General features: G+C 39.1%; 1 protein-coding gene across 1 annotated transcript in view; it reads left to right on the forward strand.

The window, feature by feature from the left end:
• The first annotated feature begins 453 nt into the window (after positions 1–453).
• SESTD1 (SEC14 and spectrin domain containing 1) overlaps positions 454–24,006 on the forward strand; it is a 143,723-nt gene continuing 120,170 nt past the window's right edge. Inside the window, exon 1 of the mRNA XM_039219064.1 lies at positions 454–582. The gene's annotated coding sequence lies outside the window, so the exon portion shown is untranslated. The remainder of the gene's footprint in view (positions 583–24,006) is intronic.

The following is a 24,006-nucleotide window of genomic DNA, read 5'->3' on the forward strand; positions in this document are numbered from 1 at the left end:
ATATACTCAAACCTACATATGTCAGGATGAGGACAGAGAAAACAAACGGTTTGTAAGCCGTCAAGTAGCGGGGTCTTTTCTTAAGACCGCGCTTCCTGACTCTAGCTCCAGTGCTCCCTTCGTTACCCACACCACAGAGGGCTGGGCAGCGGGGAGCTCCGCGCGTGGCCAGCCTCTCGGGATCAGCCGGGGGTGCGTCGGCGGCGTTTTCCTCCCCCCACCCCCACCGCAGCCCCAGTGGGACTGCCCGCCCCGCCCCCTTCCCGCGCCGGGCGGGGTCGCTGCGCCGCCGCTAATCGCGCGCGCGCGGGGTCGCGCGGACGCGGGTCGGGCCGCGGCTGCGGGGAGGTCGCCAGGCCGCCCGCGCCGCCGCCCCTTGCCTGACGCACGGAGGGGCCGGGACACGGTTTGCCGCGAGTGGCTGGAGTCGCCGCCGCCGCCGCCGTCCAGGCCCGCTCCGCCCCCATCCCGCCTTCCTCCCGCCTCGTCCTCCGCCTCCGCCCGCGCCTTGCTCGCGTCCCCGCGTCCTCCCCACCAACCCCGGAGCAGCCGGCCGCCCGCGCGAGCGCCAGCGCCAGCCAGGTGAGTGTGGCCGCCGCGCGGCCCGGGCGGCCCTGGCGGGAGGAGCGCGCAGGCCCGGCGGCCGGGCGGCGAGCGCGGGCGGGTGGAGGAGGCGGGGGCGGCGGGCCCGGCTTTCTTCCCGGGCGCGGGCCGCGGGGCTGTGGAGCCGCTCGGCTGAGGGCTGAGGGAGGGGCGCCGGCGCCCCGCCACCGCCACCGCAGACAAAGCGCCCGAGGTGGGAGCCCCGCGGGCGGCCTCTGCCTCCGTGCCGCCTGCCGGGTGCGGCCTCGGCCCGCACTGCCCGGGCCGCTCTCGCCTCCCCACCCTCCCCGAGCGCTCTTGTTCATTTCTGGGTGAAAGGGACACGCATCGTGCAACAGGTTTGGGCGTTAATCTTCATTTTCCGGCGGGTCTGGTTCTCCTGGCGTGCGGGCACCGCACGCGGCGGCGCCCGGCCCCGGGGCGAGCTCCGCGCCGGGCTTCTGCGGCCGGCTTCTTTGTGTGGCCGGTGACCAGTCTTGCCCGGTGGGTGGGGGACCCCCGCCCGAGGTCCCCGGGCTGCGGTGAGGCTCCTGGATGCCTGTGTTGCCGCGTGGGGCTTGGCTTTCCCTGGGCCTGCAGGATGTGAACATCCCTCCAGCCTTTGGAGGAGTCACAAAGAGAAGGAAGAGAGGGTTAGCAAGGATCTCTGGTTATGTATTTATTTTTTATATGCTAGGTAGACTGATAGTAGAAAGGAGCCGCAGTCTGACCGGCTCGTGAAGTTGCGGGTGGGCTTTCGCCCTGGGATGCACGGTTTGGACTTGCTGCTGCTGTGACAGCAAGTGGTTTTCTTGGTGCTTTGACATCTTTCTTTCCTACACAGACATTACCCCAGAAGTTGGAAGTGCTCTCTGAGGGAGCAACTCTCCAGCAGCTGTTTGACAGGTCACTTCTTGCTGCACATTTTGTCCGTGCCAAATATACCCACAACACATCCTGGCATAGGTTGGCAAACTCTCAAATTAAAATTGCCACTCAAAATCCGCCCATTTTGGAAAATATTAATCCACATGGTTTTCTTTGGCTTAATTTTGGCTTATTTTCTTATGTGTAAAGAACTTTTTTCTAACCCTCCCCCCCCAAGGAAGAATACATAATAAAGAACAATTTATCTTTGTTCACATACCTTGGTCATGCCGTTACCTAGCTGGTTTTGTTGGTATTGCTATTTTAGTATAACAATACTAAAGGGAAGGAAAATATCTCGCTTTGGCTTTGAGCAATAAAATGCCTCTTTGTTCTGGAAACCAGGAAGCTTTTATACATAATACTTTTTCTGGACAAAAGTTGGTGACTGTCTTTGCCCCATGACCCAATACATGAAAAAATTTCCAATGACTTAGAAAGCATTACACAGCTCTATAGATTGTTTTTCTATCCCAAACTCCAGGAAGTCATTTTGCTGTGTATTTATTCAAGCAAGATAGACTAAATTTAACCTTGAAAATGGGGCCTAATTCTATAAATTCCCCAATGTTAGGGAATGAGTTGATTGCGTATAAAGAGTTTGCTAAGCATTTTAACCCCTGAGAAGAATAATGGGAAGGAGTAATTGATGGATTTAGCAGAGTGGCAGGGAAGCAGAACATGAACGGTGTGGTAGGCGCTGCAAAGTTCCATCTACTTGGGTTTTAGTTGATGGATGTGCAGGGGCATATCTGAAAACTAAATGTCCACTTATTTAAAAAGCAGGAAAGCATGTTACATTCTGACCTATTTGGGTTTTTTTCAGTGTACTCTGTAAAGACTCTTCGAGGCTCTTTTCTACTCCAAACTTGCTATTAATAAGGACTTCTTTTTTTTTTTTAATTTTATTTCTAGGAGAGAGAGACACACACACACACAGCGTGAGCAGGGGAGGGTCAGAGAGAGAGGGAGTCACAGACTGAAACAGGCTCCAGGCTCTGAGCTGGCAGTCAGCACAGAGCCCGAAGCGGGGCTAGAACCCACGAACCGCGAGATCATGACCTAAGCGAAAGTCGGACGCTTAACCGACTAAGCCACCCAGGCGCCCCAGGACTTTTCTTTTGAAGAAATAAAATTATACCAAATTGTTATAATCCGTGGAAAGTTTCTCTGGAATGATTAGTAGTTTTACTTTACTAAAAATACCATTCATCTGTATAACATCTAACTTCAAAGAGCTTTCATAGCTGTGACAAGCTACAGGAACAGCCTCTTGAGAAAAGTAGAATATTGACTGATGACAAGGAGCAGAAACTTAAATTTCTGTGATAGTTTTCTTTTATTGAGATACAGCTCCTATACGATACAATTCACTGTTATAATGTGTACAATTCAGTGGCTTTAGTATATTCACAAGGTAGTGCAAACATCATCACCGATTCAAGAACATTTTCATCATGCTGAAAAGAAACCCCCGTACCCTATAACCATTAGCTATCACTCTTCCTCCTCCTCTCCTGCACTTGGCAAATATTGATCCACTTTCTGTCCAGAGATTTGCCTGTTCTGGACATTTGATATAAAATGAGTCCTACAAATAAGTGGCCCTTTATGTCTTTTACTTAGCATCATATTTTTAGGGTTCAACCATATTGTGCAACATATGCCTATTTTATTCCTTTTTATGGCTCAGTAGTGTTTCTTCTATGGATGTGCCACATTTTGATTATCCTTTCATCAGTTGATGGACATTTGGGTCGTTTCTACTTTCTGGCTGTTATGAGTAATGTTGCTTTGAACACTCATTTACAAGTTTTTGTGCGGACATGTGTTTTCAGTTCTCTTGGGTGTATACTTACTTAGGTGTGGTATTGCTGGGTCATATTCCGAACTTATTGAGGAATTGCCTATTTTCCATAGCTGCTTCTCCATTTTACATTTCCACCAGCAAAATATGAGGGTTCCATTTTCTCCAGGACTAATGTTGCTTTTTTGATGACAACCATGCTAGTGGGTCTGAGATGGTGTCTCATTGTGGATTTCATTTGCGTTTCCCTAGTGGCTAATGATGTTGAGTGTCTTTTCATGTTCTTATTGACCATTTGTTTATTTAGACGAACTGTCTATTTTATAATGGTTTCTAAGTTTGTTTTCACATGTATTTTCTCATATAGTCTTTGAAATGATTCTGTAAGATAAGTTTATTCCTGTTTTACTTCTAGGAAGCTAAGGTGCAGAGGTTATACAAATTGCTTGTTTTTTAACCTTACAGAGTTAGAAGAAGAGTTTGAATGTAAACTCAGGTCTTCTAACTCGGCTTCTTGCATTCTTTCCACCCCAAGAGGCATTCAGAAGTTAAATCGTGTTTGCAAATTTGCTTGGCTAAACATTGACACAGTGGGGGAACATAGAATAAAAAAAAATCAAGTCCAACAACAAAAAGCAGGTGTTGTGGCTGTACTGCCTCATATCTACCAGATTTTATTATTCTTTTTAAAATAAATTCTTTGTTTTCTCCTCTCCTACCAAGGTAGGTATGATTTCCATATTTCCTATACAGAAACAGTCAGAAAGAGTAAACCTAGTAATAGCTTCTTGGTGGCATAGCTAATCCTAGAGCCCACTCTTCCCTGAGACCTTGTGTTTTATATTATCCTGCAGCTTCCATGTTCTCTGTTTTCCCACTAATATATTCCTTTTATCTTAAAATAATTGAATAATTTTCCATTTTTGATAAATGTTAAAATTTTTCTGGGTTAAACTGAAATTAACTTTTATTTTTGAGCACAGCAGTATGCCAGTTTCATCTTGAAGTGCAGGATTACTGAGTTACATATTTCAGTTTTTATATGGCACTCCATCAGACATAGGTATGCAACTTAACAGATCCTTAAGGGTGGGTAGAAGTTGTATGTTATTTATTCATCTTTGCGTGTCCATTGTCCAACATAGTCCCAGCACTGTGAATACAAATGAATTTTTCTACCTCCCTCCTTCCAAAACTTAATAAAAATGATCTGATACTCCTTTTTTTTAGAATAAAGGCAGTATAAATTCCAGAAAAAAATATTTCTTTCCCTGGCATGTGACCTAAAAAATAATAAATGATAAAAATTGAAACTTGACTTAAAAGTCAGCACTGTATCTTATGGAAGGAAGTAACTATTCCATCCTGGGTTTAAAAAATAGGCCCTAAGGGTGCCTGGCCGACTCCCTTGGTAGAGCATGTGACTTTTGATCTCGGGGTCCTGAGTTCAAGCCCCATGCTGGGAGTGGAGTCTACTTAAAAAACAATAGGCTGTAAATACCTGGTGTCTGGCACAAGTGCTTATAAGCTCAGTGCCCATGCATAGGAGCTTCCCCCACCCCCGAATGTTAAATAAGTGAATGCCTAGTGAGTGAATAGAAGAATTCATTTTCATTGTAACAAGTAGAGAGGATACAGCAAATGAGTATTTAGGCTGTGCTTTTCATTTATATATTTTAATGGAAAACATGATGCATGTTGTAAAAATTCAGATAATATGTAGGTATATTCAGTAAAAACTGAAAATCTCCCTTTACTTCTTGTCCCTGTCCCTTCCTTTACTCCCAAGATCATTCCTGTCCTAGGTAACCATTGTTAACCGTTTAGGGTTTATTATTCCACCTGTAGCTTTGATTTATGTGTACGTGTGTGTATTATACCAAACATATACACATACATTCACAGTGGTTTTTCCTCTACAGATGGGATTGTACTAAACCTTTCCTTAGTTTTTAAACTTAAATACATTGAGTTTTGCATTTATAGTCACAAAGGAAAAATATAATATTTTTATTTTCTTTTTGGTTTGCTGTCGTTGGCTGGTTTTGGTGTCAGGGTTAAGCTACCTTGTAAGAATGAATTGGGAAACCCTCCTTTTCTTCCCCTGTGCTCTGGAATAGTTTAAAAATGTCTGCCTTTAAGCATTTATTAGAAATTCCCTGATAACCTGGGGGGAGGGAAGAGATCTGAGACAACCTTTTAACTTTTCCTATTTTTCTTGTTCTATCGAGTTTTGGCCCATATTTTCTATTACATTTTTGGTAAAAGAATCCTTCCATACACACACTTCTCTTCCCTCAGCTCGGATGAATAAGTTGAGGAAAGCAAATGATTAGCTGAAGCAGTGATGCAGGAGTGAATGTGGTTTTCTCTTAGATATCTGGGGTAAAGCCCTGTGCTTACTATTTGTATAACCATAGAGAAGTTAGTTACTCTCTTCCTCTTCAAACTTCTGTTTTCTTATCTGTAAAATAGTAATAATCCCTACCTCATAGGAATCTTGAAAGTATTGAAATGAGATGTGAGCTAATTTATGAAAAATCTCAGTAGTTGTATCTAATAAAAATTTACAAATCTATAACATTAAAAACTGTAACATGTTATACAAATGTAAATTTGTCACTGTAGTTACCGTAAATTGTTTTAGCTTATCAAGAACAAATTTAAGGAGAGGGAGTGGTGAAGTTAGGGATGGTTTCCATTAATAACTAGAAAGCTCTATAAAAATTTCCAGGTTATTTAGAATTTGATTTTGGTAGACAGTGATTTTTAAGTACCTGCACAGTTTTGAGGCAGGTTAGTAGGGAAAAGTAGTGGTGTAAAACACACCTGGATTAATCCTGCATTATCACTTACTAGCTTTGTGACTTTGGACAAGTTAAGAATTTCTCTCGGTAAAATAGGATAAATACATTAGCTTTATAGGGTAGGTATTAGGAAAGACATTGGAATAGTGTTTAGCATCTAATAGGGGTCCAAATTGTTTATTTTTATTTTTTAAGGTTTATTTTGGGAGAAGGGACAGAAAGATTAATGTAGTGTTCTGCATCTAATAGGCATTCAGATAGTTTATTTTTATTTTCTTAAAAGTTTATTTTGGGGGGGGTGGAGGCAGAGAGACGTAGAGCCTCATGTGGGGCTGGAACTCAGGAAACCACGAGATGGTGATGTGAGCTGAAGTGGGACGTTTAACTGAGTCACCCAGGTGCCCCAGGAGTTCAGAATGTTAATTCTTTTTCTTTGCATGACCATCAGTGACAAACATGAGGTGTGAGGTTCTCCTGTTTTAATGCTGCTTGATGTAGTGGGAGGAACTTTAGGCCCTTAGACTTTTAGTCTGTGTTTTACAGTTACAGTCTGTGTTTTACAGTTACTAGCCATTGGCTTTGGACAAGTCACATGCTCAGCTCTGTTTCCTCACCTATAAAAAAAAGAGCAAGAAAATGAACACTGGTTGAGCATCTGTTTTATATGCATTTTGTAGGTAGTTTACAAATCTTAACCTCATTTAATTCTCCCAGTAATTCTATCAAAGAGAGATGATTATTTCCCATTTTAATGAAACAAAGGTGCAGGGTTTTCTGACATCCATTTGGAGCAACACTGCCCCCCGCCCCCCAATGCCTGTCAATGTTCTTTCACTTGTTAGAGTTATCCTCTCTTGGGAATGGTAGGGTGTGCCTCTGTGCACAGGGAATTCCAAATTCCAAATAAGCATACTGCAAACTGAAATACTAAATGTATTAGAAAACTCAGCCACAGTTGGCTGAGACTACTGATTTATTAATGATTTCCATTAATGAAATACAAATAGAGGATGGTTAATGTATCCTAATGCCCATACTTAAGAGTAGTAATTTAACTTTTTTAATTCAGTACTTGAGTTGCTGATAATCGTTTTACCTAAATAATTCATCAGGCTTCATTGCATTTCCAATTTGACCAGGTAGGGGAAAGGGGGTGGGGTATGGTCGTACAGGGAAATATAAGCCTGTTTGATAGTGACGTGTGTGTGTATATGTATGTGTGTATGTATGGAAGAGCTGGGAAGCAACGGTTCTTGGGCAGTTTGGCATTTACAGAAACTACAGGTTCTTAGAAAGAAGTAGGGGAAATCTGCATTATAATTCATTGTTTACTTGCAGACTTGCAGAGTCATTTAAAAAATGAACCTGCCTTTGTCAGCTGGTTTATAAAGAGCTATTGATTATGTTCTTGAAAGGTAGTAATATTGTATTTCCTTGATAGGGGTTGCCAAAGCTTTTGCTATGAGTTTCATTTTATTTGATCAGCGTCCATGGTATTGACTTGGCTTTTTTGTAAGCTTTGTGGTAGGGATATGCAAAAAAGAAAAAAAAAATGCTGTTGGGACATCGCAGATTAAATTGTGATTGACTAATAGTATAGAAGGCCCAGAAATTCTGTCTTTTCAAGCTTCGGTTATCATTTTTATTCTGTTTGGTAGGAGTGGGAATTCCTGTGTTTAAGTTAGAATTTTTATCAGAGTAGGCTTGAATTGCGTTATGTAAATTCTCACTGATATTGAATGCTTCTTTTTGCAGAATACAGTACAAAGCATCATAAGCTATATGTAAGCGTTAGAAAACATGGTTCCTGTCTTCAAAGAGTTTAAACTTAGGGAGACACTGAAAGAAGAAACTAAGTAAAAGGACAGAACAAGTTCTTAAAGCTTGTGTTTGCTTTTTGTAAAATCAGTTTTGCTGCATTGGTCTTTGGTAAGATACCATAGGTATCTCTTGATGGGCACTATCAGAAACATTCCAACTCTTTAAGAAGTGGTAGTTGTGTATCTTGTATGTCTTGTTCATTCTATAGTGTTCTCTTTGTTTATAAAAATTACTGTTTTGTCTAAAGACATGTAATAGTTCTTATTTTGAGTACTTTTCTGCTTATCTCCTGGACTGTGGACTGGGTTTTCCTTTTTGTGAAGGCCACTAGAAAGCCAAAGTCAGATATATGGCCCACTCCAGAGCAGACATAGTGATTTTATGCTGTACATTTTTTTAGCCTTCTTGGCACCATTTTTGGCATTTTCTTTATTCTTTTGCATTTTTTAAAAATTTATTCACTTTTTATAGTTTGTGTATTTTTGTAAGTCTCATTAATCCTTTTCAGAACAAAATACTGGTACATATGTATGTGTGTATATATGAAATCCATGGAGGAACGTAGTAAGGCAAACAGATTAATATAGTGGAGACCAGATGTGACAAATGGGTTTTATTTTGTGGGCCAGCTTTGATTGATACTAATTAAGAAGTAGTTGGAGGGGCACCTGTGTGGCTCAGTTTGTTAAGCATCTGACTTCAGGTCAGGTCATGATCTCACAGTATGGATTCGAGTCCCACATTGGGATCTGTGCTGACAGCTCCAGCCTGGAACCTGCTTTGGAGTCTGTGTCTCCTTCTTTCTCTGCCTCTCCCCTGCTCATTCTCTGTCTCTCTCTCAAAAATAGATAAACATTTAAAGAAAGAAAAAACAAAGAGGAGAGACAGAATCCCAAGCAACCTTCATGCTGTCGCACAGAGTTCACTTGGGGCTTGATCTCACAAGCTGTGAGATCATGACCTGAGCTGAAACCAGGAGGCAGATGCTTAAATGGCTGAGCCATCCAGGCACCCTGATTAGATTTTTTTATCATCTAAAATTCTAATTAATTCCCTATATTGTTTCCAGTGGCTTTGCCTTAGTTCATGTTTCTGTCATCCTTTTCATTTCATTTTTTTTTGAATTTTATTTATTTTTAGAGAGAGAGAGAATCAGAGACAGGACGAGAGAGAGAGAGAATCCCAAGCAGGCTCTATGCTGTCAGCACAGAGCCCAATGGAGGGCCCAGTCTTAGAAATTGAGATCATGACCAGAGCCAAAATCAAGAATCAGATGCTTAACTGACTGAACCACCCAGGTGCCCCCAAAATCTAAACTCTTAAATGGCTCAATAGAAAGATGCTCAAATTCATAATAAAAGTAGGCACGAGTTGATTGGCAAATGTCAAATAATTTGGTAACATGGATATAGAAATACAGATGTTCTCATAGATCTTTTTTTTTTTTATTTCTAGGGGAGAGAGAGAGAGAGAGACAGTGCGAGCAGGGGAGGGTCAGAGAGAGAGGGAGTCACAGACTGAAACAGGCTCCAGGCTCTGAGCTGGCAGTCAGCACAGAGCCCGACGCGGGGCTCGAACCCGCAAACCGCGAGATCATGACCTAAGCGAAAGTCAGACGCTTAACCGACTAAGCCACCCAGGCGCCCCTGTTCTCATAGATCTTTGATGGATATTCAAAATGCTACAGTACCTACCAAAATTACAAAGGCAAATAACCATTTCTAGAAATTTCTCTTATACCAACTTGCCTCACCCCTGTTTGTGAGATAACATATACAAAGTTACTCATTGCAGTATTTGTAAGGATAAAAAAGTAAATAACAGCAAACACTTATCTATACTTGGTATAGGGTCAGACACTGTTCTAGGCACTTTACATGTTTTTTCATTTAATCCTCCCAATAATCCTATAAATAGGTGCTATTAACACTCCTGTTTTACAGATAAAGAAACTGAGAGGCCAAGTATAAGTCACCCAAGACCACATAGATAATGTAGACCCAAGATTTGAACCCAGGTAGTGTAGCACCGAGCCTCTTTTCTTAGCTGATTTTAAACCATCTAATTACAGATCAATAGAAAAATAGTTGAATAAAATATATGGTACATCCATCTTAAGGAGTATTACATTTTTATTTTTACTTTTATAAAGTTGTTTTTTTTTATTTTTTTTTTGTAATGTCTATACCCAGCATAGGGGTTCAAACTCAGTGACTCTGAGATCAAGAGTCGCATACTCTTCACAGAGCCAGCCAGGGCCCTCTCCCAAGAGTATCTCATTTTTAAAAAGAAAGTTTCTTTAATTCCTCCTTTTAGTTCTGGGTTAGACTGAACTCAGTGACTCACTTCAAAAAGCAAAATACAGAAAGGGAAAAATAGTAACTTTACATTGAACAAAACTGGCAGACATTAGCTTGATTAAGGGATCTAGGTTAACATCACCAGTGATGTCATGTAAATATATCCAGGACTCCTTCACATGACATGTTGAGAAGGACAACTCAACTTTGTGTATTATTTCCAGAAATCCATACCCCCATTTTATTTATTTTTTAATTTTAATTTTAATTTTTTAAATTTTTTAATGTTTTATTTATTTCTGAGAGAGAGACAGCGTGAGCAGGGGAGGATCAGAGAGAGGGGGAGACACAGAATCTGAAACAGGCTCCAGGCTCTGAGCTGGCTGTCAGCACAGAGCCCGACACGGGGCTTGAACCCATGAACCGTGAGATCATGACCTGAGCCGAAGTTGGACGCTTAACCAACTGAGCCACCCAGGCGCCTCCTCCCCCAATTTTAATCATGAGAGAAACATTAGATAAACCCAGGTTGAGAGAGATTCTGTGGTATATCTGACCAGTACTCCTCGAAACTGTCAAGAAAAGACTGAGAAGCTGTCAGAGAAGACTAAAGAGACAAGATAAATAAATGCAGTGTGGTATTCTGGATGAGATCCTGGAATAGAAAAAGGACATTAATGGAAAAATTGGTGATATCCAAATAAAGTCTACAATTTAGTTAACAGTAATGTACTGATGTCAGTTTCTCAATTTTGACAAATGCACCATAGTAAGATGATAACATCTGAGGAAACTGAAACTAGGTAAGGTATATATAGGAACTTTTTGCACTATTTTTGGCTACTTTTCTGTAAACCTAAAATTATTCCAAAGTAAAAGGTTTATTTTTTAAAAAGAAGACGACTCTTTGTGTATTGATATGAAAAAAACCTCTAAGAAATGAAAAATGAAAGGTGTAGAATATGTATATAGAATGGAAGAAACAGTTATGTACATAGATATAGAAATATTGTTTTTTATTTAGAGAGAGAGGGAGAGCATGAACTGGGAAGAGGGGCATGAGGTAGAGGGAGAGAGAGATACCCAAGCAGCCTCCAGACTTTGAGTAGAACCCATCGTGGGGCTGGGATCACGACCTGAGCCAAAATCAGGAGTCGGACACTCAACTGACTGAGCCACCCAGGTGCCCCTAGAAATACTGTTTGTGTAAAATGGAAGGGAAAGCACATGTATGCATAAAAGATTCCTGGAAAGATACATAAGAATCTGATGACACTGGATGACTTTGTGGAGGCAAGAACTCAAAAGTTGAGAAACAGGAATAAAGAAGGACTTTTTAATGTGTCCTTTTGTACCTTTAATTTTGAAATACAGAATTAGCATTCAAAAAATTTTTTAAATGAAAAAGATGACGGGATGCCTGGGTGGTTCATTTGGTTAAGCATATGACTCTTGATTTTGACTCAGGTCTTGATCTCAGCTTCATAATCCCAGCGGTCATGGGTTTGAGCCCCTTGGGCTCTGCACTAAGCAGATGTCTTGGTAATTGTTTTTTTAAAAGTTTTTTATTTTTATTTTTATTTTTATTTTTTGAGACACAGAGAAAACAGGAGACCAGGAGGGGCAGAGAGGGAGAATTCCAAGCAGGCTCCGCACTGTCAGCACAGAGCCTAAACTGTGGCTCAACTCAAGCTCAAAGTCAAAAGCCAAGAGATCATGACCTGAGCTGAAATCAAGTTGGTCACTTAACTCACTGAGCCACCTAGGTTCCCCTAAACACTTTGTTTTTTTTAAATGATGTTTATTTATTTTGAAAGGGAGAGAGAGCGAGAGAGTGAAAGAGAGAGCTTGTTTGCTCAAGTGCCCAAGCAAGCAAGCAAGCAAGCAAGCAAGCAAGCAAGCAAGCAAGCAAGCGTATGAGTAGGGGAGGGGCAGTGTGAGGGGGAGAGAGAGAATCCCAAGCAGGCCCTGAGCAATCAGTGCAGAGCCAGATGCGAGGCTCAGACTCACAAACTGTTATAACATGACCTGAGCCAAAATCAACAGTTAGACGCTTAGCCAACTGAGCCACCCAGGTGCCCTGTTTTTAAAAACATTTTAAGAGATATTGTCACCATCCTACATTTGAGTCAGCAATGAGGGAAGATGAAGGCAGGGGTGAAGGTTGGAAGGAAAGGTTACAGTTACATTAAAGTAAAACTGAAAGTTAATCAACGCAACATATCTTTTGTATATTCATGTTTTTACTTTGCATAATAATTAGGCCAAAATTAAAACATATTGTAATTAGTTGACTATATAATTGTAATTCATTTTGACATATAGTTTTAGACCTATTTCCATACCATTGCCTTCCCCAGTATGTATAATCATTGCCAGTTGGTAGTTTTTTCCTGATACCATGTATTGTGTACTGTTCAGTGGTTGTTACTGTTAACTGCCCCCTCTAACACCCCCACCTTCACCCCCAACTACAGTGTAAAATTCAAAAGTGCTGAATTTTACCTTACAGCAACTGGATAGGGGTGATAGTGGGTGTGATGACCATTTGCTCTTTTCCTTAGTTGAGTTTCACATCTGGGAGTTAATGAGCTTAACCTAGCACCTCATGAACTGCACATACCCTACATTACCCGTTGTGCGTTTTTAAAAATGCGCAAGGCTCCAAGAACTCTGAAGCATGAACAGATAGGGGGTGGGGGGGAGAGGAGGTGCAAAATGACCGTAGTTCTGAAAGAAAGAAAGGCATATCAAACCAGGAGAAGGAAGTAAACACCATGAAAATGGAATCTGGATCCTTAGAATTTGAGATTCTTGGCTTCTGAATAATTCAGGCTGAAAGAGTGGAGAGGGCAAAGTAGAGCTCCTGTAACCTATGAACTGTTGACTCAGGTCCCCCAGGCATGGAGCTGTAGAAAGCAGTTCTCCTGGAGGACTCTGCAAAATTAAACAGTTCTACCTCCTCAAACCAAATCAAAATAACATTCTTCTAGATGCCTTAAACTATAAAACAAGAGTCTGTTAAAAGACTGAGTTCATTCCTTTTTAAGTCCTTTTGTGTTTTGATAGGGTAGGCTGGAAGACAGTGGCCTCCTGGGGCCCGGAGGCATGAAGGATGCCCTGGGGTGGTGAGGAACTCCAAAGGCACAGGAAAGGGAAGCTTAGAGGCAGCTGAGAAGACAAATGTGGAATTTTACAGATTTTCACCAGGTTCTGGAATGTCTTTACTCAAAAATAAGAACTCTATTCCAGTTATTTCCTATAGGATGGGCTGCTAACCAGACAGCTTGAGTTGTGGTGAGATGGAAACTACTACTACTGCTTTGTAATTTGGGGTTTGCATTCAATTTACTTTGAAAATACCTACAACTCCCAAGATCAGAAATGGGGAGTAGATGCTTTTGGGCACCTGAATTAAACAGATGACAACACTTGAACTATAGTTTAATTCTATCTTAAACATACAGTTTCTGGCTAAATGCCATTTGAGTGAAACTGCTTTTGTATATAGAATATTTAAGCCTGTCACTTGTATCTTAGTGTAAATCATTTAAGCAGGTAATTATTGCTTGCTTCCTTGATATTTGGCTGAGATCAGGTACTGAAGAAATAAGAATGTTCCTAGAGGTAATTTTATAATTTACATATGTGCAGGATCATGTTGAACACTGTGGTTGTTAACTTTCTGTGACATGAAGAAGCAAGTGTAGTCTGGTGAAGGGAAGCATAGGTGTTGGAGCCAGGACAAATCTGGCTTAGCACAGAGCCTGGCCCTCCTTAATCATTCCACATGTGGTGACTAATATTTCTCCATACCCTGCTATTTGATCATTATTATTCTTCTAGTTTATTTTTAGAGCATAGCGTTCGAATATCAGAAAGCGTAAAAGTTTTGGTTAAATTTCCCACCCATCTGTAGCAAGTTATAGTTTTTTTTGTTTTTGTTTTTTCTTTTGCAGCCACATCTACTTCCTTTCCACCTGGCCCCTTTTTCTTTTTACTTTTGGCAATTATTAATCTATTCTCCCTTTCTATAGTTTTGTCATTTCAAGAATGCTATGTATATGGAATCTACAGTATGTGTAAACTTTTGGGATTGGCTTTTTTTCATTCTTTGTAGACCTCTGGATATTCATTTAAGTTCTTTGTATGAAAGAGTTTGTTCCTTTTTAATTGCTGAGTAGTATTTCACACTGGATGTGTCACAGTTTATTTAAACGTTCACCTAGTGAAGGACATCCAGATTGTTTTGAGTTATTTATTGGTTGTTATGACTAAAGCTGCTATAAATATTTTTGTATAAATTTTTGTATGGATGTGAGTCTTTGTTTTTTTACACTAAATGATCAGGAGTGCAGTTGCAGGCTTGTGTGGTTGCATGTTTAGTTTTTTGTTCTTGTTCTTGTTTTTAAAGAAATTGCAGGGGCACCTGGATGGCTCAGTCAGTTAAGTGTCTGACTTGAGCTCAGGTCATGATCTCACCGTCCATGAGTTTGAGCCTCTTATATAGGGCTCTGCTGTCAGCACAGAGCCTGCTTTGGATCCTCTGTCCCCCGCCACCCCACGTCAAAAATAAATAAACATTAAAAAGAATTGCCAAACTATTTTCCACAGTGGCTGTACCATTATTTTTCACTAGCAATGTATGAATATTATGGACTGGATTTTGTTCCCTCTAAAATTGATTTGTTGAATTCCTCACCTCTGGTACCTCACAATGTGATTATATTTAGAGATAAGGCCTTTAAAGAGGCAATTTATGTTAAAATGAGGCCTTTAGCGTGGGTCCTAATCCAATCCAAGTGGTGTACTTAAAAGAAGAAATGTGGACATATCCTTGAGGGATATGCATTCACAGAGGAAAGACCATGTCAGGATTCAGTGAGAAGGTGGCCATCGGCGAGTCAAAAAAAAAAAAAAAAAAAAAAAGCTTCAGAAGAAACCAAACCTGCTGACACCTTGATCTTGGACTTCCAGCCTCCAGAACTATGAAAAATAAATTTCTGTTGTTTAAGCCACCAGTCTGTGGTATTTTGTGACAGCAGACAGCCCTAGCAGACTAATACATTGAGTGATCCTTGCCTCCACCCCACTCCCCATTTTTTTGAAGTGCTTATTTATATTAGAGAGACAGAGACAGGGAGGCAGAATCTGAAGCTGACCCCAGGCTCTGAGCTGTCAGCACATAGCTCTATGAGCAGCTGAAACTCATGAGCCATGAGATCATAACCTGACATTCAACCCACTGAGCCACCGGGTGCCCCTCCCTCCTCATTCTTGGCAACATTTGGTTTTTGACTTTTTAATATTAGCCATTTTGTTAGGTGTGTGATGAGGCCCCAGTGTTATAGTTTGTATTTTCTTGGTGGCTGGATGATATTGAATATCTTTTCATGTGCTTGCCCTTTGTGCATCCTCTTTGGTAAAACTCTCTTCATGTTTTTTGCCCGTTTTCTATTTGGATTTTTTTTAATTATTGAAGTTTCAAGTATTGTTTTATATATTCTAGATACAAGTTCTTTGTCAGATGGATAGTTTTGTTAAATTTGAAAAATTTTTTCCCCACTCTGTAGCTTGCCTTTTTGTTTTCTTAACATAGTTTTTCACAGAGCAAAAGTTTTTGATTTTGATAAAGTCCACTTTTTCAGTTTTTTCCTTTATGGATTTTGCATTTGGTGTCAAGTTTAGCTTAGCTATATATAGATCCTGAAAATTGACTCCTAAGATTTTAGAAAACTTGTAGATGTTTTAGAGTTTTCTATTTTACATTTAAGACTGTGATCCATTTTGAGTTAATTTTTGTGTAAGTTTCTCCCCTCCCCCACTACCCCCATATGTATCCAGTTGTTCTAGTACCATCTGTGGGAAAGGCAGTCTTTCTCCCTTGAATTGATTTTGTATCTTTGCCAAAAAACAGTTGGGCATATTTATGTTCTGTTTCTTGGTTCTCTTTTCTGTTCCATTGACCTATATGTTCTTTTACCAGTACCACAGTCTTGATTACTATAAGTATACAGTAAGTGTTGAAGTCTGGTAGACCGATTTCTCCTACTTTATTATTTTCCAAAAATTTTTTAGCTATTCCAATTCCTTTATCTTTTTATATAAATTTTAGAATAATCTTCTGTACATCTACAAAGGATTTCCAAGAGAGGGACTTTGCTAGGAGTTGCATGAAACCCATGTATCCACTTGAGGAGAATTAGTATCTTTATTACATTGTGTCTTCCAATCCATGAACGTGGTTATCTGTCTCCATGTTTCATAGGTCTTTGATTTTTCTCCTCAGCAAGTATGAAAGTATTGTGTATGTTTATATGATGTATTTTGTGTTCACAGGCTTGTTACTAATATTTAGAAATACAATTGACTTTTTTTAATGATATCTTCTATTTTACAACTTTGCAGAACTCATCTATTCTAGGAGTTTTTAGATTGCTTGGCATTTCCCACATAGATGAATATGTCATCTGCGAAGGGGCAAATCTCATTTCTTGTTTATTGATCTGTATACCTTTTATTTTCTTACTGCACTGATTAGAACTCCCAGGACTGTATTGAATAAGATTGGTAAGAGTGGACATATTTGCCTTGTTCCGTATTTTAGGGAAAAGCATTTAGTCTTTGACCATTAAGTAGGGTATTAGCTGTACTTTCTTTGTACAAGCTTTTTATCAAGTTGAGAGAGTTCCCCTCTATCGATATTTCTCTAAAAATGGGTGAAGAATTTTGTCAGTTGTGTTTTTCCAACAGTTGATATGATTATCATTTTTCTCCTTCACACTGGTAATATAGTGGATTACATTGATTGATTTTCACATACTGAACCAGCTTTGCATGGACTAAACCCCAACTTGATCATTTTGTATTACCTTTTTATATATTGTCAAATACTGTTTACTCTCTTGTTAATGATTTTTATATTTACATTCATGTCTTTGATTTCAGCATCAATATGTAGTAATAGTTTCGTAAAATGAATTGGGAAGTGTTACCTCCTCTATATTTTCTGAAGTAGTTGTTTAGAATTGATATTAATTCCGTTATAAACATTTGGTAGAGTTCTCCAGTGTAAACCATCTGGGCTGAGATTTTTTTCAAATTTTGTAAATTGCAAATTCATTTCCCTTGATAATGTTTAAAGAGCTGTTTGTATTATCTGTTTTATATTAAGTGAATTGTAGTAGTTTATGTTTTTCTGCGGGAGTGACCCACTTAGTCTGAGTCATCAAATCAAAGTGGTTAGAAGTGTTCATAGTATTTCCTTACTTTTTGCTGTCTGTAGCTGGTAGTACTATTTCTGTTTCATTCCTGATATCGGTAATTTGTGTCTTATTGCTTTTTTTCCTTCTTTTTTCTTGTTTTGGACTTGTTTTGGTCTTAAATTGGAAACTTAGATTGTTGATTTGAGATTTTTCTTCTTCTAACGTATTTAGTGTTATAAATTTCACTACAGCACTGCTTTAGTTGTGGTTCACATTTTTTGGTATACAGTTGACCCTTTAATGATTTGAGTTTATATATTTATTTAATGTATTTTATTTTTTTAATGTTTATTTTTTGAGAGAGAGAGAGAGAGACATTGTGAGTGGGGGAGGGGCAGAGAGAGAGAGGGAGACATAGAATTGGAAGCAAGCTTCAGGCTCTGAACTGTCAGCCTAGAGCCCACCACTAGGCTCATACTCATAACTCATGAGATCATGACCTGAGCCAAAGTTGATGCCCGACCAACTGAGCCACCCAGGTGCCCCTAATGACATGAGTTTAAACTATGGGTCAACTTATATGGGTTTTTTTCAGTTAATATAGTAGAAAAAATTTTGGAGATTTGTTGAGTGTGAAAAAACTGGTGGATAAACTGTGTAGGCTAGAAATATAAAAAAAAAAATTAAGGAAGTATGTAATGAAGGCATAACATAATATATAGATGCTAGTTTATCACTTACTACCATCAAATAAATATAAACCTTTTATGAAAAGTGAAAATCTATGAAAACTTACACAAATACGTCCAGATCATATGTGGCACAATTCCTAGTAAAAAACAAAACAAAGAAAAAAAATTGTAAAGATGCAGTATTAAATCATTACTGTGTAACATTAACTGTAGTACATATTGTATTACTAATAATTTTGTAGCCGCTTTGTTTCATATTCTTACCCTTTGATGTCTAGCCTTAATAATATGCATAACACATACAGTTTTGTATCAGATAAGACAGTACCAATGCAGGAATTGACAAATAAATTATCTTTAAAAACAGTGTAAACTTACAGTATCATATGCAGTTCAATACTATAAATGTAATTTCCTTAGGATTTTCTTAGTAACATTTTCTTTTTTCTAGCTTATTTCATCTATAAAACAGATAAGACATGTTCAGTGACTTTATAATGTCTGTAAGGTTTTTGGTCAACAGTAGTCTGTTAGTAAAGTTTCTGGAGAGTCAAAAGTTACATGTGGATTTTCTACTGTCTGTAACCCCTTGGTGCCCATAACCCTAACATTGTTTGAGGGGCAACTGTACTGTATTTTAGATGTCATTCAGTTCAGTGTATTTTTACTTATTATTTTAATGTTTATTTTTGAGAGAGAGAGAGACAGAGGATCTGAAGCAGGCTCTGTGCTGGCAGTAGAGATCATAACCTGAGCTGAAGTCAGATGCTTAACCATACTTTAAATTTTCCCTTGAGACTTCTAAATAAACCCTGGGTCAAACAATAAGGGTATTATGTCTTCCTGATGGCTTGACCCTTTTGTCATTCTATAATATGCTTCTCTGTCTCTGGTAAATTTCTTTGCTTTTAAGTCTACTTTATATGATATTAATGTAGTCACTTGTGCCTTCCTTTGCTTAATGTTTACATGATTTATATTTTCCCATTATTTTACTTTCAGCCAGCCATTATATTTGAATTGAGTTTTTTTGTAGATACCATGTTTTTAAATTCATTGTGCTAATGTGTTTGAATGTGTTCAGACTTTTACATTTAATAAAGTTGTAGATGTGTTAGGATGAAGTGTCTCATTTAATTTTTTTGTTTTCTGTTTACCTTTTTTTTTTTTTTTCCCCATTTTTCTGTTTTCTTTCTCTGGGTTACTTGAGCATATTTTAGAAATCCATTTTGATTTATCAGTTGTGTTTTGAGCATATCTCTATATACCATTTTTGGTGTTTGCTGTAAGGTATTACAATCATATACACATAACTTACTACAATCTATTGTTCTCATCATTTTACCAGTTTGAACTGTAGAAACCCTACCTCTTTCAATGTCCCTTTACCCTCCCTTGTTTATGATTGTCTAAAAATATTTCCTGTATATACGTTTAGAACCATATCAGTTACATTTTTTGCTTTAACTGTCAGACATAATGTAGAAAACTCAAGAGGTCAAGGAATGCATATTGTATTTACTCATGGTTTTGTTTACTGTTTACTGTTTTCTGTTTTTTTTTTTAAATTTTTTTTTTTAATGTTTTATTTATTTCTAGGAGAGAGAGAGAGAGACAGCGTGAGCAGGGGAGGGTCAGAGAGAGAGGGAGTCACAGACTGAAACAGGCTCCAGGCTCCGAGCTGGCAGTCAGCACAGAGCCCGACGCGGGGCTCGAACCCACGAACCGCGAGATCATGACCTAAGCGAAAGTAGGACGCTTAACCGACCAAGCCACCCAGGCGCCCCTACTGTTTTCTGTTTTCTTTCCTGATACTCTAAAGTTCCTTCTTTTATTATTTTCTTCTTGTTTAGAGGTCTTATTGTTGTCGAATTTTAAGCTATGTGTATGGGTGACATTCACTTGGGGTTTTTTGTTTGTTTGTTTTTTTAATCTTAGAAGGTCTTGATTTCCCCCTCATGACTGAGCTGTGTTTTTGTTGAGTAAAGGATTCTGGGTTGACAGTCTTTTCTTTCAGCATTTGAATAATATTGGGTTACTTCTTTATGGTCTTCATGGTTTTTGATGAGAAATCACTGTCATTTGAGTTGTTTTTCTCTTGTGGGTAAGGTTTTGATTTTTTTCTGAATGCTTGCTTTGCCCTTAGTCTTGAGAAGTTTAATTATCTTGTGACTTGGCATAGATTTCTTGGGGTTTATCCAATTTTGGGTTGAGTAAACTTCTTAAACCTGTAAGTTTATGTCTCTTGCCATATTTGTTTTTCAGTTATCCCATGCCCCCGTTTTGAGACTCCAGTGACACATATGTTAAGTCTTTTGTTCTTGTTTCATGGCTTCCCCAGGATCTCTTCATTTATTTTTCAGTCTGTTTTCTTCCTGTTTTTAATATTGGATAATTTATATTCTTTTAGTTCAGCGATTATTTTCCTCTGTCTCCACTATTCTGCTTTGAGTCCATCTAAGGAGTTTTTCATTCAGTTATTATATCTGTCAGTTCTACAGTTTCCATCTGGTTCTATATCTTCTATTTCTTTGCTGAGATTTTGTGGAGACCGTCTAGTTTTTCATTTGTTTCGGGCATGTTCATAATTGCTTGTTGAAATATTTTTATCATGGCTGCTTGAAAAATCTTTGTTAGATAATTCTAACAGCTTTTCATGTGGTCTCCACTCATACAGTAGGGATGGCAGGTCCTGGAGGGTGGGGACTCATTCTCAGATGAGAGTCTTGGATCCCTTCTTGGCCATCTGTGATCCCACCTTGCTAGAGGGTCTTGGTGTACCTTATTACATACTTTTGAGGGTGGAAGTCTAGTTTCCCCACTCAGGCTTTGTTCACATAGGTGGGAGTGGGGTCATGGTCTTCTGTGTGTTATTTAGTTAGAGGAGTGCAGTTACTGTCTACTAGACTGCCCCTTCCTGGTCTTTGGCTAAAGAGAACGAACTTTTGTTGGGACCTTTTTTGTTTTGATCTGTTTGTGTTCGCAGGTAGCCAGCATTTTAGCTCCAAGTATGAGATAGGTGAAGACAAAAGAAAACCCAGGGTATTCACCACTTTTATGTGTAAGGGTTTTCAATTGTACTTAGTGGGAGGAATGAGAAGAAGTACAGCTATTCCATCTTTTCAGAAGTGGAACACCCTGTCATTCTTTTTCAGTTAGTTCTCCAATAACAGGCTAATAGTCTGTCATTCAGAGAATTTTCAGTCTGTACACAATCTTGGCTTTTCTTCCCATTATCTGACTACCCCTGTTTGTCTCCATCACACCGAACTTCCTCCTCTGTTCTAGACAGATTCTCTACACTTGTACTGTCTTAATACCATGTCCTCGATCAGCTTATTCTTCTGCCTGTCAAAAAATACAAGTGAGCACTAGTGGTTTCAGTCACTTTTAAGGTTCTGTTCTGGAATGCTTCCAAGCTGTGCAGCTTTGAACTTTGTCTTTCAAATTTTTACCTTAGCAGACTTTTAAAAACCCTATTGTACATCGTACAAATGACTCATCCATGTGATTGTATTACGAAGCATTACATGAAATCTGATCTGACTTACGAAGAGAAGACATTTTATGAAAAAATAATTTTTTAGGTAACTTAAAATTACCAGGTCTCTTTTAATTCTCTTTTGGTATTATTTTTTATAAGGTGGTTGTAGGAACACTGCAGATAGTATGGCATTCTGTTGTGTAGTACATTTAAAGTAGAGGGTGTTTTTTTTTTGGTTAAATTATAGTATTAATCTTTGAGTATTTACTTTTTGTCAAGCACTGTGAGATACATAATAAATTACGGTACCTTAGCTAGTTGTAAAAAGTAATTTACTACTAGAGCAGAGAAGTCAGACATTGGCAGATTAGTAAATATGGCGCTCTTGAATGTCCTATGATAAAATTGGTAGAAGTTTGGCATCTAAGTAGTTACTGTATTTAACTTAAGAGGTTGACAGGACTTTAAATTTCAATAATAAAAGCAGTTAGGATTAAGGGAAAAAGGCAAGTTAGAGAAAGAGGAAAGTAAAAAGAGGTCAATTAATAGAGAACAGTAGAGAAAAAAACAGGATTAAAGCAAGAATTCAATTAACTTTTGTGACAACAAAGCCTTTCCTCTGAGGAAGAAGAAATTAGGTGCTCCATTTCTTTATTTTAGGGACACCTACTCTTTTCTTTTTTTTTTTTTAATGTTTATTTATTTTACTTTATTTTATAATTTTTTAAAAATGTTTTATTTATTTCTAGGAGAGAGAGAGACAGCGTGAGCAGGGGAGGGTCAGAGAGAGAGGGAGTCACAGACTCTGAAACAGGCTCTAGGCTCTGAGCTGGCAGTCAGCACAGAGCCCGATGCGGGGCTTGAACCTACAAACCGTGAGATCATGACCCAAGCGAAAGTCGGTCGCTTAACCGACTAAGCCGCCCAGGCGCCCCTGTTTATTTATTTTAGAGTAAGACGGAGAAGCAGAGCAGGAGTGGCGGAGGGGCAGAGAGAGAGGGAGACACAGAATCTGAAGCAGGCTCCAGACTCTGAGCTGTCAGCACAGAGCCTGATGTGGGGCTTGAACCCACAAGCTGTGAGATCATGAGATCAGACACTTAACCGAATCGACTAAGCCACCCAGAGGCCCCAGGATATTTTCTTACATAACCACAGTATAGTGATCAAAGTCAGGAAATTAACATTGATATAGCAGTGCATTGATTTTATTCAGATTTGCTGAATTTTAGAGAGTGCCTGGGTGGCTCAGTTGGTTGAACATCTGACTCTTGATTTAGGCTCAGGTCATGATCCTAGAGTTGTGGGATTGAGTCTCATGTTGGGCTCTGTGCTGACAGCATAGAATCTACTTGGGATTGTCTGTCTGTCTATATCCCCCTGCCCCTCTCCCCTGCTTGCATGCTCTCTCTCTAAAAATAAATTAAAAAAATTCATATTTGCTGAATTTGATAGTGTCCTTTGGAGTGAATGATTAACATCCCCCCCGCCCCCCACCGTGCATAAGGTCCAGTCTAGGATTGTGTATTTTCATTTTTCATACCTTTTTAATCTTCTTTGGTCTGCTTTGTGTTTCATGATAGGACATTTTTAAAAATTTATATATCTATAGTTTTTAAAAATTTATTTTGAGAGAGAGTGCGCATCAGGGAGGGGCAGAGAGAGAATCCCAAGCAGGCTCCTTGCCGTCAGTGCAGAGCCCAACGTGGGCTCGAACTCACGAACCATAAGGCTGTGACCTGAGCCAAAACCAAGAGTCTGATGCTTACGTAACTGAGACACCCAGGCGCCTCCATGAGAGGACATTTTTGAGGACTATATGTCCACTGTTTTGTAGAAATATTGTACCATTTGGATTTGGGTTTTGTTTTTTTTTTTTTTTTTTTGATACTTCTTCTTGATTATATTTAGGTTGTACAGTTTTGGCCAGAATACTCCAGAAGTATATCCGTATATCACATCTGGAGGCCCATGCTATTGTTGTTCTGTTACTGGTGATGTCAATTCTTATCACTTGGTTTTGGTAGTGTCCTCTAGGTTTCCCCACTGTAAATTTATTTTTCTCATTTGTAGGTAATACATATCTTTAAGGGAGATACCCTGAGAATCTCTAAATATTTTTTTTCTCATAACTTTTTTATCCATGAGGTTTACCATACAATGATAATTCTTACCTGAATTATTCTTTGTCTTTCTGACATGTACCCATAAATTTTTGAGCACTTTATATTCTAGCACAAGATGTTCCAGAGTCATTTTGTATTTCTTTCACTTGGCTTAGGGATCTGCCATTTTTTCAAGGAGTCCTGATTATTTTTAGTGGGAACAGTATTTAGAAATTAAGATCCAGAGGTAACTTGGTGGCTCAGCTGGTTAAGCAT

Source organism: Hyaena hyaena, unplaced genomic scaffold (genome assembly GCF_003009895.1).
Source record: "Hyaena hyaena isolate Hyena2069 unplaced genomic scaffold, ASM300989v1 scaffold_785, whole genome shotgun sequence".
NCBI classification, from domain to species: domain Eukaryota; kingdom Metazoa; phylum Chordata; class Mammalia; order Carnivora; family Hyaenidae; genus Hyaena; species Hyaena hyaena.